Source organism: Ixodes scapularis, unplaced genomic scaffold (genome assembly GCF_016920785.2).
Source record: "Ixodes scapularis isolate PalLabHiFi unplaced genomic scaffold, ASM1692078v2 PGA_scaffold13__105_contigs__length_92229423, whole genome shotgun sequence".
In the NCBI taxonomy this organism is placed as follows: Eukaryota; Metazoa; Arthropoda; class Arachnida; order Ixodida; family Ixodidae; genus Ixodes; species Ixodes scapularis.
In genome coordinates, this window is record NW_024609839.1 from 26,570,568 (window position 1) to 26,587,750 (window position 17,183).

Here is a 17,183-nt window from a genome sequence, read left to right on the forward strand (position 1 = left end):
CCATGCAGGCTCTTGCAAATTAATAAAATAATTTAAAGGTAAAGCCTCAGATTGGAACCTACATGGCTCACACAGAGGTAGAGGCTCAGGCAACCCTTCCTCATTGGCTGCGGCTAAATTTAAAGCAAAATAATGTCTAGGGAAAGACTTTTATATTCATCCTCATCATGAACATTATTCTTTATGATTTTTATTTTTGAAGGACCAAACAATAGGTAGTTGTGATTGGTCAACCAAACATTTAGAGCCACATCTTTATTGTTACACTTGGTATTTAAAATAATGCAGCCTCTATTACATATGTCCACTCGTATCTAGCACTTGTGTGGCGTCAGCATAAAAAAAATTTCTACGCTTTACTCTAGGCACACGTGAAGAGTAAAATTTCGCCATCATAAAGACATCGTAATAACTGGCCTCGCATAGAACCAGGTAAAAATTTTGAGAACATGGATCGTGTCCAGGTGCAATGCAATATGCATTGGCTATAGAATATACCCCACACTCATATGTGTTCATTTGGCGCTGCGTAGGCATACCATTCATTCATTCATTCATTTGTTTATTTTTGTGCTCATGAACAGCTTGAAGCCTTGATAATGATGCGCAATTGACATACAGCAAAAAGAATAATAATTCTACAAATTGACAATAGAAAACTTGAATGCTGCAAAAGATGGGTTAAAAATGTCAATGCAAGAATCATTGAAAGTATTATACAAGGTCTGAATACGTGTCATGGGGCAGGTTCGGAAGAATTCACTAACATAAAATGGAAGAGAAATTCGCGAAAATCTTCCCGGAACATGAATATTTATCGATGAAGTTAGGTCAGGGAAATCAATGACTCCGTGAAGGCATTTGAACAAAAATATAAGATCTTTGTCGCGTCGTCTGGCACTCAAAGTAGAGCAATTGTATCGCTCTAAAAGTCTTCTATATTCAAAGTAAACAGTGCAACAACATAGCAGTCGCAACATATTCGAAAAAAAAAACATTTGTGGACATTTTCAATCGACTCTTGGTGCGTACGCCCAATAGAAGTCCACACAAGTGAGGAAAACTACAGCTTTGACCTAATTAATGAAACGTATAACTGCGTAATACAGACCGACATGGAAAACTCACGTGTAATTCTGGATATGACACCTAACGTACGAAAAGAGGCGTTGACAATGTTATTGACATGTGTGTTAAATGACAGCGAAGAGTCTATATAAACTCTAAGATCACGAGTGCGATCCACCCTTTGCAATGGGGCATTGCCGAGTTGGTAACAGAAATGAAAAGGCCTTAGCTTCTTAGCAAATGACATAACAACAGTCTTAGTGGGATTAAGTGTCAGCCTGTTAAGACTACACTAATCACTCACTGATTTTACATCATCCATTAGTTTCACACAGTCCTCTTCAGATACTATCTGCCTAAATAACTTGATGTCATCGGCGTATTGCAGGATTTCTGAACGTAGAACACATGAGCGAAGGTCGTTTATGAAAACATTAAAAAGAATCGGCCCAAGAATGGACCCCTGGGGAACTCCAGACAGGGTGACAAAAGGCCGGGAGAGATGACCAAGGATACGTACAAAGTTCTGCCTATCGGACAAGTAATTGTGAAGCAATGTGCATAGTGTAGTACTCATGCCGTGCGATTTCAGCTTTTGTAAAAGTAGCGAGTGGTCAACCAAACCCTTAGCCTTAGACATATCAAAATATACAGTTTCAACCGCTGACACACAATAGGCGAAAGGAAATTAAGAAAAGACACCAACTTTGATTTCATTGATCTTCCACGCACAAAACCATGTTGTGAAATATGTTACGAAAGTACTATTTCGTAAACCTTTGCAAATGGACATAATAATGAAATAGGTCTATAGTTTCTTGGATCATCTGTTTTTCCTTTCTTATGTATCGGCACGGTTATCACATAAACAGCGAGCTAATGTAAATCTAATCACACGATATTTAAGACCCGAGAAAACAAACTGTTTGATATTTCTTCAAAGAGGGAATCAAATAAAAATATTCAATTGTTTGGAGCGTTATAATTTCCAACAGTCACCCAGTGTTCATGATCTGGAATGTGAAGAATCTGGAAAAAATATATTTCTTTTTACACAACAACCTTTGGCCAAAAAGAACATCCTGTAGTCCCCCAACCTGGTGAAACTGTGTATAAATAAGTGATCGTGCCTCATTGATCACATTATCATTTAACCATTCGACACCTTGCACGCATAGTGCATCAAGCTGCGTAATATAACGTGCTGCACGCTCTAAGCGAAACATGCTGTGGTCGCTGATGTTACAATTAGTGCTACTATTACCAGACTTCATGATTGGTAGTACCTCTTTCTTTTACTGGACCTACCACGAGGTGACGTATTGAATGGAACAATTAAGACGTCTTTATCCAATACTTTGTCACAGGTCAGATCTACAACAGTATCTGAAAATTCAGCAATTTTTTTATTATGAAATTCCGGTTCTGAAGACAGAATAACTATGTCGGAAGTGTTCGTATTAATGTCTAATCTTTTGCAAAAATCGTGGTCCACAAATGCTGCTTTAATTGCGTATGCTCAAGAGTGCCTCGAATTGCAAATTTCCTCCCTTTTAATGCTTGGAATGCTAGCAAGGCTCTCTACAATGCCATCCTCATTACCATATGCCCCTTCTACATTTAGCTGGTCTTCATCCTTGCAATGAACCTGCTTCAAATCACGCTCCTCATCTTGTTTGAATACTGTTTTGGAAGTCTGATTCCTAGGATAGGTCATGAGGTTATTAAAAAAACTCTTTATTGAAGAAAACTTTTCCAGCAGCTCAGATTGACCACAGCATGCCAAAGTGTTTGCTATGTTCTTGCACGATTCTGAGAGCTCACTTAACGCGTAATTATACTTTGATTCCGTCGAGTCCAGTTTGGGATTTCCTCTCGTTTATACATTCAAAGTATTTTTTGTGCTATTGCCTGTGCAGTATCTACATCAGTTTCAACAAAGCGAGATTTTAACCACCGAAATGCAACACATTTGGCATCGAAAAGATTCACTGAAAGATTAGACCTAACAGCAAAGATATGTCTACCAGGAAGCCTGAACTGATTCTGGAATGTGCATGTACAGGTAATTGAATCCTGTGAAACAATGTAATAATTACTCTGACTATTGATTTATGCTGTCCATTATTCATACAATACGAAAGATTTTGATTTGAGTAAGATTTATACCCATTAAAGATTAGGTTGCTAGCACATCCTGTGTAGTTATTGGACACCTGAATATGAAATGCATCAATTTTTCGTGTGTCAAGGCACAGCATGCTTTCTTGGAATTGTGCAAAGCTAACAGATAAAGTATCACGGTTTACATATTGAACTAAGGCTTTGACAGCATCAAATAAATGCATACGCAGGTGCATAGATTGCATTATCTTTTGATTGTGGCTTTCCATCATGTTGTTAGTGTGATTTCCAAGGGTATATATGTTACGACGGTATGCATGCACTCACATCTCCCTACAGCCATGCCAATTCTTATAATAAAACTCAAGAAAGTTGGTATTTTTTTGCGTTTCACTTTCAAGCTCCATTTGCATTTAAATTTCAAGCTCTTCCAGTAGTTCTCGGCAAGTATTGTCATCGGAAGAGAAAACTAGTTTCGATATGAAAAACTTAACTACTTCCTTGTCGACTCTGCTAGAACAAAGTTGCGAAACTCTTTGGTTCAGATACTTTACCACATGCAGAAAGCATAGCAAAATTCTACAATTTGATGGCAGCTGTGCAGGAATATTAATTTCCTTAAGATCCTTATCCATCACCACCACATTACAATCCGACACCACAGCAGGATTTAAATCGAGGAACTTCGCTATAGCTGCCTGAAGAATTTCTTTAGTCTCCCGCTGCACAAACATGTAGCAGGCCGGTCTCCCATGGCTTGTGCTATCCTCGCAGAGTACTGAATGCAAAAATATAACCTTCGATATTAACCTTGTAAGTTCCATCAAAAAATAATACCTCTGGATAATTTTCTGTGAACTGACTCCTTAAGTTAGACTGAAATAATACAAATAAGAACCGATTGCTGGAATCCTTTTCAATGTGTACAATCCAACCAGGACACTTTTCAACTAAATCTTCCATTTGCTTTAACAAGAGAGAGCCATGATGCAGACTATTCTCGATTTTCCTCACCCATTTTCAAGCTTTACATTCCTAACGTCTTGTAATGTAATATGCTTTCCAGTCTTTTTAAAAACCAACTCTTTCGAATCCTTTGGTTTAACATTGCATGAAAAGACGTCTTCGAATTCTTTCTTTTCAGTCTTGTTTAGGCGCCTGTTCTGCGGATACCACAATTGAAACCCTGGCCCTTCGGGATGGTTGTGGCACTCTACCATGCCGTGAACTTTATATTGAGGCACCGGTTACACAATTAAAGGAACTGACACCATGTATAGGTATCCTGTCACAAAATACCTCTGCTTGTTTCGAATGCCGTTTCCTTTCGATCGAGACTTCGCAGCACGGCAGCACTCAAAAGGGATACGCCTATCAGGGAAGGGGTCCTTAGATGTAGGACTTCTGCAACTGGACAAATTTTTTTCAGAGTGGCCAATTCTCATGGGAGTGAATTTGTCAGCTAGCCACTAGGTAGATTGAAACTTGCTATAGTCACTGAATGTGACGCCTAGTCCCAGAGTGCCTCCTCCAGCCACTTTGCCCAACTTAAAATGTGTGCACCACTGACAGGAGCATCTCCACCAGCCTGATCATGCACCGTTTGTACATTACAAAAAATCCATCTTAGAGACATCTGACCCACTATCTCACTAGAACACCCTTTATTTCTGCCAGAAGAACAAACCGAGCTCTCTAAAAGAGACGAACACTCAGAGGCAGCACCACATGTGTGCGCCATGCAAGAGTCCCGAGCTCCCCCGACAAGCGCAGGAGCACAGCCACCCCTTTGCGTCATCAATATCCCAGAGGACTTTGTTCCTTTCCGCCTCTGCTTTCGAGTGGTGCGACAGGCCGTGGCCGGTACACCCTCACTGGGGTCAATGCACTGCGCCACAGGAGAGGAGGGACGCACCGAGGCACCACAGGCAGCAACGGATGTCCGGTGCACCCACACTCCCCCGTCAAGTGCAGGAGCACAGCCATCAGAAAGCATCATTGGCATCCCAGAAGGCTTTACTCCTCTCAGCCTCTGCTCTCGAGTGGCATGACCGCTGGCGGCTGGGACGCCCCGAGAGGGCTCGGTGTTCTGTGAAGACTGTGTGCACGGCACACAGCCCCTATTCTAACAGTGTTGTCAACGCCGTCAATTCTGCCATAGCCACGAGACACACGTTTCTGTGGCCTCTGCACAACGGCGGCCCAGTTGGTGGTACATGTGTCAGTGTTTGTCCCACTGCACATGCCCTACACCTGTTCTTCACCCACACAGACTGGGCCGCCTCTAGCACTTGAACTAAGGGAAGGGAAGTTGTACTTACCGTCCCAAAACTCTGCAAGCTCTTTGGCCTGGTCCTCATACCGACGACGCAGCTCCTGGTGCTCCTCTTCTGCCGCATGGCGACTCCACTCCTGGTCCCCAGCCACCTGCTCGTGGCCTGCCAGAACACCATGAAGGTCGCCTCGAAGGATGCGTCCGAACACCTGCCAAGATATAAAAGCTTTAGGGGAAAACGTGTTACCACGAAAATTTGAGGCACAGCAACCTTTCAGCGTTATTTGCATACATGTTGATTCTAATTCTATTTTCTTGACCGAAATTAATGCTGTGGCTTAAATATGCAGATAAAACCTACCCTGCTGCCTTTTTTGTTCAAGTGGACACTGTCCAGCATTAGCAGTCCACTCCAGGGCTGCCTGCTTCCGTCGATGAAGCCGTATCCTTTCTGGCGGCAGAGTTCCTGCGCGATGAGGTTCGTTTCCTTGGCATCATCATTGTGCTCTTGCGGCACTTTGGCACTGACTGCCCACCGATTATTATTCCGAAGTCTCACCTCCCTCGGAAGGATGGCCGTTAAGGCGACCTGGATCTCGGGGTTTTTCTCTATGATGCGTGACACCAGCTGACGAAATTTGTCGACGCGCATGATGTCACTATCCCCGGCGTTGTTAGTGCCAGCATGCACGACCACCGCATCAAAGCCAGGCAGACTGTCAGCGATCATGGAAAACGACCGCTCAATCATGACACCACTAAAGGACCTGACCTCGACAGCCACGCCAGGATTCAATGTGAAAGACCGCGCTTGGTCTTTCAACATCGAATCACCGGCAACCAACACACGTGGCATGCCTAGTTCGGGGCCCGCACGCCAACACAACCAGCACCAATTACAAATACACCAAGAAATGTCAAGTGAAAATAACTATCTGTCATGCTCAATAACACTCTACAAAAAACGAATCAACGGTCGAGATTGCGGATTCGCGATTAATTCAGGGCGATATCCGAAGCTTGCTGAAGGTTCTGTGCCGTAAAGAAACGCATGCCTGCTCAGGCACCATCCTCAGGTGACAGCAAATCACAAAACGGCGGGAACGGCCAAAAAGAATTCGCGAACAAAACAAGTTGTGACGTCACAAATTATCATTACTTAAATTATATTTTATAAGGCAATTATAACATAGTATATTTTGTATACAATAAATTAAAAAAAATGAAAGACGCTTACAATCCCCTGTAACGCCGAATTAGAGCGCAGTTCCTAAGGGGGAGGAGGGAAGGCTACTAAGGGGGGAAGGTGGAAAGTCCCCCGCTACTAACATGAATGTGGATCGACGTGTGCTTAAGGCAAGTCGCAGCAAATGCACACCTTTGGTAAGGGCATCGCGTGTAAATTTGGCGGGAATTTAGCGGGTCAATTATTCCCCTAATTTTAGCGGGGAATTTTTTCCACTAGATTTAGCGGGGAAATTTTTGCCGCTAAATTAAGCGGGGAAACTATTTCCGCTAAATATAGTGGGGAAATATTTCCGCTAAATTTAGTGGGGAAATTAGCGTCATCGTCATCGTCATCGTCATCGTCTCTGATGACGTCGTCCGTGACGATGAGGATGACGGCGTCGCCGTCGCCGTTGGCGTCGCCGTCGGCGTAACCGCGCGATGACGATGAGGATGACGCTAATTTCCACACTAAATTTCGCGGAAAACTTTCCGCGCTATATTTATCGGAAATAATTTCCCCGCTTAATTTAGTGGAAAAAATTTCCCCGCTTTAAGGAACTGTTTGCTGGCACCCGGTGATAGCAACGACATCCTGGTAGGCCCGCTTGCTGCCACGGACCAATTGGATGGCTGCACAGCACGTGACTGCGCTAACATATTAGATAATTAGCTGTTATATTTATTAGAGCGCAGCTCTTAGGCGCCCGTTTCCGGCTTGAGCGACGTCGCCGTCGGCGTAACCATGCGATGACGATGATGATAAGGATGCCGCCCTCGTGATGACGTTATCCTCACTAAAATTGCGTGCGTTATTCTAAAACTCCCCATATGGGAGTTGTAGTAGACCATTTCCACAGCCCTCTAAGCAGCCGAATAGTGCTCCGTAATCCTCCACAAGACCTTGAACTATGCAGACAAGGCTGGCGGCGCGCAGGCGCAGCTGTGGCGTTTTCTTTACAGGTATACCTTAACGGCGCCGTGGGGCGCCGTCTGCGGTTTGAGCAGAAAACAACATTGTAAACATGCCAAAATATTGAAAGAAACAAAATTGAGCTTCAGCTTTCAGCCGAGTTTGGGGATTTTAATTGTCTATGTAGTTATGTTTGTTTTGTTGTTTTTTTCAATTTTTTACGTTCCTTTTTCAGTATTGTGGCATTGTTTGTCTTGTATTTTCAAATTTATTTTCTGTTGGTTTGACTTCGGATATTATTTACATAAGCACATTGGAGACTGACCTCGAACTGTGAATATTGTCCCCATTGATTCGGGAATATTGTCACTATTGATTGACACATAAGCACCATCAAATATTTTTTTCTTCGGGAGCCCTGAATCGGTTCTTATATATTTCTGAGCCATTATAGTTTCAACCCCATGTAAATAATTTACAATAACAAAAAACTTTTGCATGTTAATGTGGTCGTATTAGCGCATGTAGATTGTAGTTTTATGTTAACACTTAAAATATTCAGACATTACTAATTGTACCATTTTTATTTGCCTGGCTAATAAAAGTGTGTCAACCCAATTTCACTCTAGCGAGCTGGCGTTGTCGAGTATATAAAATTATTATTATTTATTGATAATATAATGATGTAGGACTTCATTACTCCAAGCTGTCAAGTTCTATGATTAATTTAACAAAATTCACAAAAGGAAAGTACAATACATGCTATTTATACAATTATGCTTAAGCCTCCTCAAGCATTGCGGCGAGGAATGAACAAAACGTTGAATTCTATGCAACCCGTTTAAAGTTATATTGCCCAAGTTTTTTTGCTCTCAGAAATAGGTAATTGTAAAGTAATTCCATTACTTTTTAAAAGTAATTTGTAATTTCAATGAATTACTTTTCAGATAGCAGTAATTGAAATTGTAGTTAAACTACTTTTTGGGGAAAGTAATTGTAATCGTAATTAAATTACATTTGGGAAGTAGTTTACCCATGTATGGCGATCGGCAAGCTGCCATGTTTTCACCTCTTGCTCATGTGAAAGGTGGTGTAGGCAACTTAAACGAACGCTACTGCAGTTCGACCGTAGTGGAAACAAAACTAACCTGCGCTCTTGTTGTAGAAAACAAAACAATATATATGAAAGTGTTTACTCGCAACACTTTTGGGCTGTATACCTGCGAAGACTCCAGCTCTGTGAAAATATAAGGATCAGTGCAAGTTTGAACTGCCATAATGCAAACAACAACCCCCATGCGTTCGCAGAGCCGCCCGTCGGTTTGCTGCAAGGAAGATAACCCTCTAAGAGTCCTTCTCTTATAGACCGCAAGGATAACCAAGCAAGAACCTAAAACTACCTGCTCCCCCCCCCCCCCCCCCATTTAGTTTGCATCATATTATCTGGTAAACAACTGGCTCAGTATCCAGAGCAGGTGTTTACAGTCAGGCTATAAGAATTTAGTTAAAAATAATATTCGCTTGAGTGGCACCTTCTTGAATAATAATACTCGCTAGAAGCGTTATACATTAAACCGCAAAACTAATGAAGAAGTGCACAATTACATAGCTAGATTTTACGTAGACAAAGGGAAATTCTAATATGCAGACAGAACCACGTAGCTTGTTTAAAGAAAAACCAAATGTTGACAAGTTATCACCCTTAATTTTGGAATAATTAGGCCAGCAGCTTTAAACTCGGACAATTACCTAAAACGCAAATTATAGCAAAGTGATATCATTACTACGAAACCTAGGCACACGACGTGTTACAGTGTTTTTGTTTTTATTCTTTTCGTGTAACTTTTAAAGCACTCTACACACAATATATCAAACTTTACAGTGGAAGCACTAACACGGGTGTCACGTTTCACTTTATAATTGCGAACATAAACAGGAGCTATAACCGAGGCACGTACGCTCAAAACTACAAAATGACAAAAAAAAAATAATAATCCCCGTTAAGTGGGGAGTAAATTCGAGCCATCGTGGTTGAAGGGTCGCTTCCGCTGCTCTCCACCAGATGGCGCTAGCTCACCGCAAATTCGTTCGTTCTCTATCGACCGCTGCTCATGTTCGGGAATTGTAACGCGCGGTTCCTAGCTTATTATCCGTAACTTAATCAACCCCTGCGCGTACATTTGTAGCGTGAATATTTGAAGCTTTGAATACAGGTTTTGAGTAATGCGCGTTATTTTTTAACGTCTTCCTGGTCCACTGGGCAAATTTTAACGTTACAAGGTGTTTAAGCGAGCTCTACGTTTTCAACAAATTCAGGAACTGTAATATGGTCTTTTGTTTACAGGACGATTAAAGTTTTCTTTTTTGTTTTCGCACAAATAGAAGCGGACAATTAAACAAAAAATTTTCAAGTATTGCTTTTTTACAACGTTTAGAAACCTCTTCGTTCGCAACCCTGAAGTTAAGCGTATCAGCTTTGTCAGCATATTAAAATATCTCGCGAAATTGAAAAAAGAAAATTAATATATACATGTTCTTTGGGTTTTGTTCTTACATTAATTGCCATTCATAAAAGGTTATGTTTCAGCGTAAAATCCAATTTCTGTTGGCCTCAAATGTTTTGTAATTAATCATGTTTGCGCAACAACCTAGGTCACAAGCAAGTCAAGCCGAGGGGGCTTCAGGAATTGTATTCCTGAAATGAACATACCATGATATTTATTCTCAAAAGTCTAAATACATTGACCCCAACGTTTTCTTTTTTTAAGCTGTACGTTGTACATAACTTGTGGACATATTTTTTTATGGTAGGCTAAAGAGAACGAGATTAAATTAATCTTTCGGCGTTGGCTTGTTTGAGCTACTAGCCAATTTGTAATCTTATAGAACTTGCTTTCCTATATATATATATATATATATATGCCATCTCCTGGACGAAGTCGAGCCTCTCGGCGAAACTGTCGTTATACATACAATAAACACCTAGCATAGCAACTCCGCAAGGACGGATCTCTGACTTATATATATATATATATATATATATATATATATATATATATATATATATATATATATATATATATATATATATATATATATATATATATATATATATATTCCTCTTGTTTTCTGGATTAGAGAAACTCTTTTTAGAGTTATAAAGGCTCGCGTCTGTAAGAAAACCTTATTGTAGACTGGTATTAAAAAATTTTGCACGTTCGAAACATTCGTTTTTCTTTTATTTAAATACTACAAGTCAGTCAGTTGTCTCCTCAAAGAAGCGTTCACTAAATACAGATTTGATTGCATCTGTTTACAATACGATTTTGTTTAAGGATATTCTATTTACAGTTGTGATATGCTATCTGAAACGCCACGAGAGAGATAGATCTTGTTTACATTTTTGTTGAAATAAATAAGTGTCATAACGTAAGAAAAAATACTACTTCGGCGTTCAAACACCGTGTTAGTTTCTGAAACTTTTACGTTTTGGCTGTTCAGCGCGGACCATTATAAACAAAACCCCAGGACGAGAAACAGTTCGCTATAAATGGGTTGAACGTAGGTGCGTGCAAATATCGCTTGGAATCAAATAGCACAGCGTCATTCATCGCTTGAGCAGAGCATAAAGATCAGGAATATAGTAGTTTTTTTGTTGTTTTTTTTTTGCGCTGAGAAGGATATGAGTGATGCAGCGCTATTCGCACAGTCTTAGTTTAATGAAAAAAAAATGATTTGGCTCACCGATAATTTAGCCCGCGGCGTTCGAGTACTTGCATTTTTTTATTGGGCAGCAATAATTTTTGCGCACTTATGCACAACCATCCACAACACGGCAGAAAACCCAAAACCCCTGACTTGTTTTCTAAATTGTGTAAAACATTTCCGGATCTCACTACACGCCGCATTTTAGACAATGAACGTTTAACTGATTCGCCATCGGTCTCTATACACAATCTCTATCTCACAGAATAATCCGAAATTTACAAACACTTCCGCGGACCGCAAAGGCACGCCCCCCAAGGCACACCAATTCAAAACACACTCGAGAACAATCGGAGGCGTAGTGATTTTTACGGTCACGTTTTTTTTTCGCCCTGTGGTGTGTATGCACTGTTAACCCCCTTCAATTTTTTGTTTAAAAATGAAAACACATAAAAAAGCAACAAATGAAGAAATAAAAAGGTAACTAGGCGTAGCAAAACACGAGCCAAGCCGATCCTTTGTTCTCAGTTTGACCCTTCCCGCGTTTTCAGCACCCGAACCCAAACATAACTGAAACAACTCTCGTTCACGCCCACACATCATCAAGGAATCAAACGAGCAACCAAACAAAAAAGCTTCGCCTTAACCTGTACCATCTTCTACGGCGTCACCTTTTAAGAAACAAAACGTACGTAAGCTGACGGCACATGCACAATTCGCCGAGCACTACTACTGTGGAGGCAAGTTCTGCGTTAACGCCCCGCATGTTCCCATACTCCGTTTCACCTCGTGATGGACCGCACTGGACGCTGCGAGCGATCCCAGCCAATGCAGCGCTGCCAACACATCGCGTGTTCGTACGTCACTGAGCCTCGAAGGTTACGTGATGCTCTCCCGGCGTTGGGTCGGCATCGTGGGTCTCTATAGCCTCCTCCACGGTCCATCCTAAGGTGGTAGGGAACGTCCGTATAGCTATACGAAACTAACGAACACACTCGCGAATACAAAGAAGGGCACGACGAGGAGGCAGTAAAACAAGCCGGTGAGCAGCTATCTCTCTAACGCGTTGTGTATACTTGGGAGGACAGACAAAAGAGCTCCGGGAAACCAGCGAGCGTGCCGACAAGCGTGCGAGTATATGGTCTCGAGCGGAGCCAAGCCAAGCCAAGCCGCCACGGCGGAGGCGGGAGTCTGCTGCTGCTGCTGCTGCTGCTGCTGAAAAATGATCCGTTCCTCCTCCGCTGGTTTCTCATTACAAAAGGTGGAAAGTTCCCCTTGCCGGCCGTGCGGCTGTGTGCGCTTTTCTCGGGCCCTTAGAAGACCACTTCTTATGCAGTCCCCTTCAGCCTACGCTGGATCGCAGCGGACTTCCACGAGCCAATCCGAGCCAATCCGGGGGCACCCGAGTGTCGCGTGACTTTCGGGAGGGGGCGCAGCAATGCCCCGTTGGGTGTAGTCACGTGATTTGTTCGCATTCCTGCGACTGCCTCGGATGGCTCGTTAGCGTTTGCTGTCGAGCGGTGAAACAGCGTGCAAACCTTCGCACGCCGAGCGCCTCGCAAATACGTACGTGTTCTTTGTTTATTATCGGGCGAAGCCATCGACGGAAATCCGTGGCCCCGTCTTTTTTGTTGTCGTAGTCTTTTTTTTTTGTTTTGTATTTGCTCTTCGCGAGAGAGCAGTTTTCTAATGATTTGTTCGGCGAGTTTTGGACTTGGTGGCTGCATGTTATGGTCTGACGCGTGTTCTGGCTGATACGTGAGAACATATGTGAGGTGGGTACAAATTTGTGTTACGTGTGCGAGATTGTATGGGCCATCGTCGCTGACAACTTGAGAAACGCGGCTGGTTCTGGCTTTATAATGGCCAGGCTTCTTGTTACGTGATTTATTTTTTTGTCGTTCTTATTGGATTGGCTACGGAACTGGAATGGATTCGACAAGTTCCTCATTCCTTAAGCTGTCAGTGACGACCAGATGTGTACAGGTTTCTGAAATAATGTAAGTAAATAGCGTTACTCGTTCCCCCCTCAAATAAAGTAAGCATGTGTGTTCCTCGTCACTGCTATTCAATAGGAAAGCGTTACATCAGCTTGAAAGTAACGCGCTAGTTTGTCGTTACCCCGAATGTGTTATTTTTATGAAGGAGTGACGCAGCTTCCAATTTCGAGGCGTTAATAATTCCTCACTTCTTAACGTGTTAACTCAGGAATAACTGTTGCTATACTGTCATACCTAGTGAACATTTTTCCATGGTCTACCAACTCCCTAATCTCACACCAGAGGTCCATACAGCAGACCCCTCCCCCCCCCCCCCCCCCCCCCAGATGTCATCACACTAGTATTATTTCCCATTATTCACGCTATCCAAGAATTTGTCTAACTGCCTCGTACATCATATTATACAATCCATAAGAATTCACAGGCTGCCATGCGCACCTCGCAGCGGCGCTAAATCTCCCCAGATCTCCGAGCAGAGCTCGAGGCGGCTCTACGCACACTTCACCCATCTTCCGTCACCATTCGGTGGGTCCCAAGTCATGCAGGGGTGGCGGGTGATGAGCTGGTCCATCAACTCGGCCCCGAAATGCATATTCGGGAACTTGTGATTCCCTGGCCTAGCCCCACGACCCGCGATGATGCTTTAATCAGCAAACGCTCAATCAGATCTCACTATAAACCGCTCCGTAACCCTCAGCAACGTCTGCCACGGACCCACCCTACCCTCGATGTGATGCATACCCACATCCTGAGAAAGATTCAAATAGCCTCCCGCTGGGCTTTACCACTTTCGACGCCTTTCCGATCCCTCCTGCCGTAACTGTCCCTCCCTATATGACAATCTAGAACATTTCCTTCTACGGTGCCTGGTTGACCTATACCCACCATATTCCTCCCTAAACCCCCTCCCACTTCTTGGAGTGCCTGGCTAGCGTCGGAGCAACTAGAAGATCAAACGCCATGGTATTTCCAGCCACAAAATATTGAACATTCACTTTGTGATTATAATGCGATTAATGCAAAGGTGCAAGCAAGCTGGACAAGAAAGGCGATAATAATCCCTAGAGAAGGGGAACGGGGGGACAAAGGACAAACACAAATCTCCAACCACAGCTAGGTGACTGGTGCTCGACTGAAAAAATCCACCTGGTTTTCGTATCGCACGGGGGACCTGTTTCCAGTGGAGCGCTCCAGCAACTGAGCTAACCAGGAGTTAGACGTCAGTAGAGCAAACGGGTTTTATCAGCTGCCACCAGCCTAACACCCTGGTTCCCCTCCTTCAGAGATTATTATCGTCATTCTTGTCCAGCTCGCTTGCACATTTGCATTATTTCCATTATCAATTGCTGGTGCTAGTGCAACCCACTTATAACATTACCACATATAACTGTGTAGCGCTTATAACGATAAGTTTAGAGAGTTTCTAGACTGGAAATGATCAGTTTCTAGTCCAGATACAACGATAAGCGATTATTACGATTGAAATTTCGGGTTTTCTCATTATCGTTATAAGTGGGTTCCACACTATATGCGTCTCATATAATTTATATCAGTTCTGCTATGCTTTTTGGAGAAGTCAGACGATATTTGTTTTTTCCTATTTTCAATGGGGTAAGCAACAGGAACGAAATTTACAAAATAACCTAACCGGACACCTTTAACCGACATTATTTCTTTCATAATCTAAATTCTATGACACGGAAAAATAAAATAACGGAGATTTTGTATCGTATTGTCCGTAATTTTATTTTTCCGTGTTTCAGGGCTTAGATTATGAGGTTTCATTGCCTGCATATAATTAAGCGTTTTGAAATTATCTTTTACGTCGTCTATGGACCCTGATTCGTGTTTGCAACTACATGTACAGTTGCAACAGCGAAATTGGTCGATACTGAATTGATAACTAGGCTATATTGAGCCTGAATATTACCGAGATACGTATTTTTAGCAATAGCCGCCAGTTTTAATTCTCGTCTTCATTTCGCTACAAGTTCAGTGCGACATCACGCATTGCCAATGTCTGTGATGTTTACTGCGCCCAATAGTCAAATCACTAGGTTCTGACCGCACGTTTGTTAGGGTTTTGCGAGTCCAGCGTATCATAACGTACACAGATGTCGTTTTCTTTTCCTAGTAAACCACGGAACCAGGGCGGTGCTCGCTTCCAGGGCACAACTACTCTGTTCTGCACTCTTTGTCATGTAAAACAAATAGAAGCAGGTTTGACGCACAATCTATATGTGCCCCTAAGTAGTGTTTCCGGAAAAATTCACGGTAAAAATACCGGCCTTTTTGTGAATTGTCTAAAGCTTAATAAACTATCAAGTAACTGCTTTATAAATGCACACATTAATGCAGAAATTAAATACCCATATTCATTTCACTACAGAAAGTGGGAAATTAGTGGCGTTCCGCGCAGTCAGCTGTGATAACGCTGGCTACACGCAGAATTCCGAAAACACTTCCACAAAACACCGTAAAAACTTTTCTTTTTAATATTTTTACACGTCCAAAAACTCAATACAAAGAACCGAACGAGCTGAGGTAATGACCTTTTGAAAATTCTCTCTGGCCGGCAGAACACGAGCCGGCACCACGCATACATACAAACCCTTATCTTTTTGTCTGATCTATCATTGCTGCCTGCGTTGTGTGTGTGCAATCGCGAAAAAGACAAATAAAAAATTGCAGGAAAAGCCACGATCAATTCTTTCAGACAAGGAACCGGGGTCGGCAGCGTGGCGTCTCTACCAAACGTGACCTCTCCTCCTTCGTCTCTACCTTTCCTCCTCGCCCTCTGCTTTCTATTATTCTAGGCGCTCGTTCCAACAACAAAAACAAAACAAAAAATCGTTCGCTTTTTCTTCTTTTCTCCCTCTCCCGAACCGCCAGACCAAGGAAGCCCTTTCCCCATGTACGCATGCATTCCTCCCGTTTGAATATACGCATACATCCAGTCGAGATATAAGTGCAAACTCCACTGCGGAGACGAGCCTTCCACTTCTCTCTTTCCCACTCTCTCTCTCGCTAATCTCTCCCTCTCTTTCTCTTCTGCCTATGTTCCGTCTAGATATATAATTCAAAGCAGGTTTGAAAGGAAAGGAGCGCCCAGTGCGATTGGTCCGATTCCACTCGATCCCTCCAATGGCGGCATTGCGGGGAAAGGACACAAACCGCTGACGTCACGAGCCGAGTATATCTACACACAAACGTACGGAAAGTCTCGTCCTCCTCTATCACTGTTTCGAGCTCTCCAAATGAGCCTCTCGCTGCGAAGGAGAAAACGAAACTAACAGCATCGTAGAGAGACAAAGCTGGCGAAGAAAGGGAAAGGGCACTGGCGGAAGCCGCAGTGGGAGAGACGACCGACGGCACGAAATGGTCGAAACGTGCTCGTGATATCGCGAGGGTTCCGCAGTGAGAAAGACAGTGGGGAAGACTGGTAAGGAAAGGGAAGAAAGGGGGGAGAGGGAATAATTGCGGAGTTTTATGTAACAAATGTGCCTAGAGAGGGCGCGCGCGCGTGCGAGCGATTGGTTGGTACTCGGTCGGCAGAAAGACACGAACCGAAGTGGAAAGCGCCTTTTGGGGAGCGTACGATGAACTGAAGGAACTGTAGACGAAAAGAGGGGGCAATTCAGAGACACGTTTTGTTGCTGTTTACATTTTTCTTTCGCAGCGATGATGCGCAAGGGGAGAAAAAAATTAACCCGAGAGAAATGGACCTTCATCTCCGTTTTTCCCTCGCTCTCGACAACAACTCTCATCCTGTGTATGCGGTGCATGAAAACCCCTAGGAAAGGCGGCGGCAATATTGAGCAGCACCGACGGTCAACGAGCTCACGGAGGGCGACGACAGATGGCGCCCCTG

General features: G+C 43.1%; 1 pseudogene; it reads right to left on the reverse strand.

Moving 5' to 3' along the window:
- Positions 1–294: 294 nt before the first annotated feature.
- Positions 295–6,323, reverse strand: LOC115321376 (annotated as a pseudogene).
- Between the last annotated feature and the right edge of the window lie 10,860 nt (positions 6,324–17,183).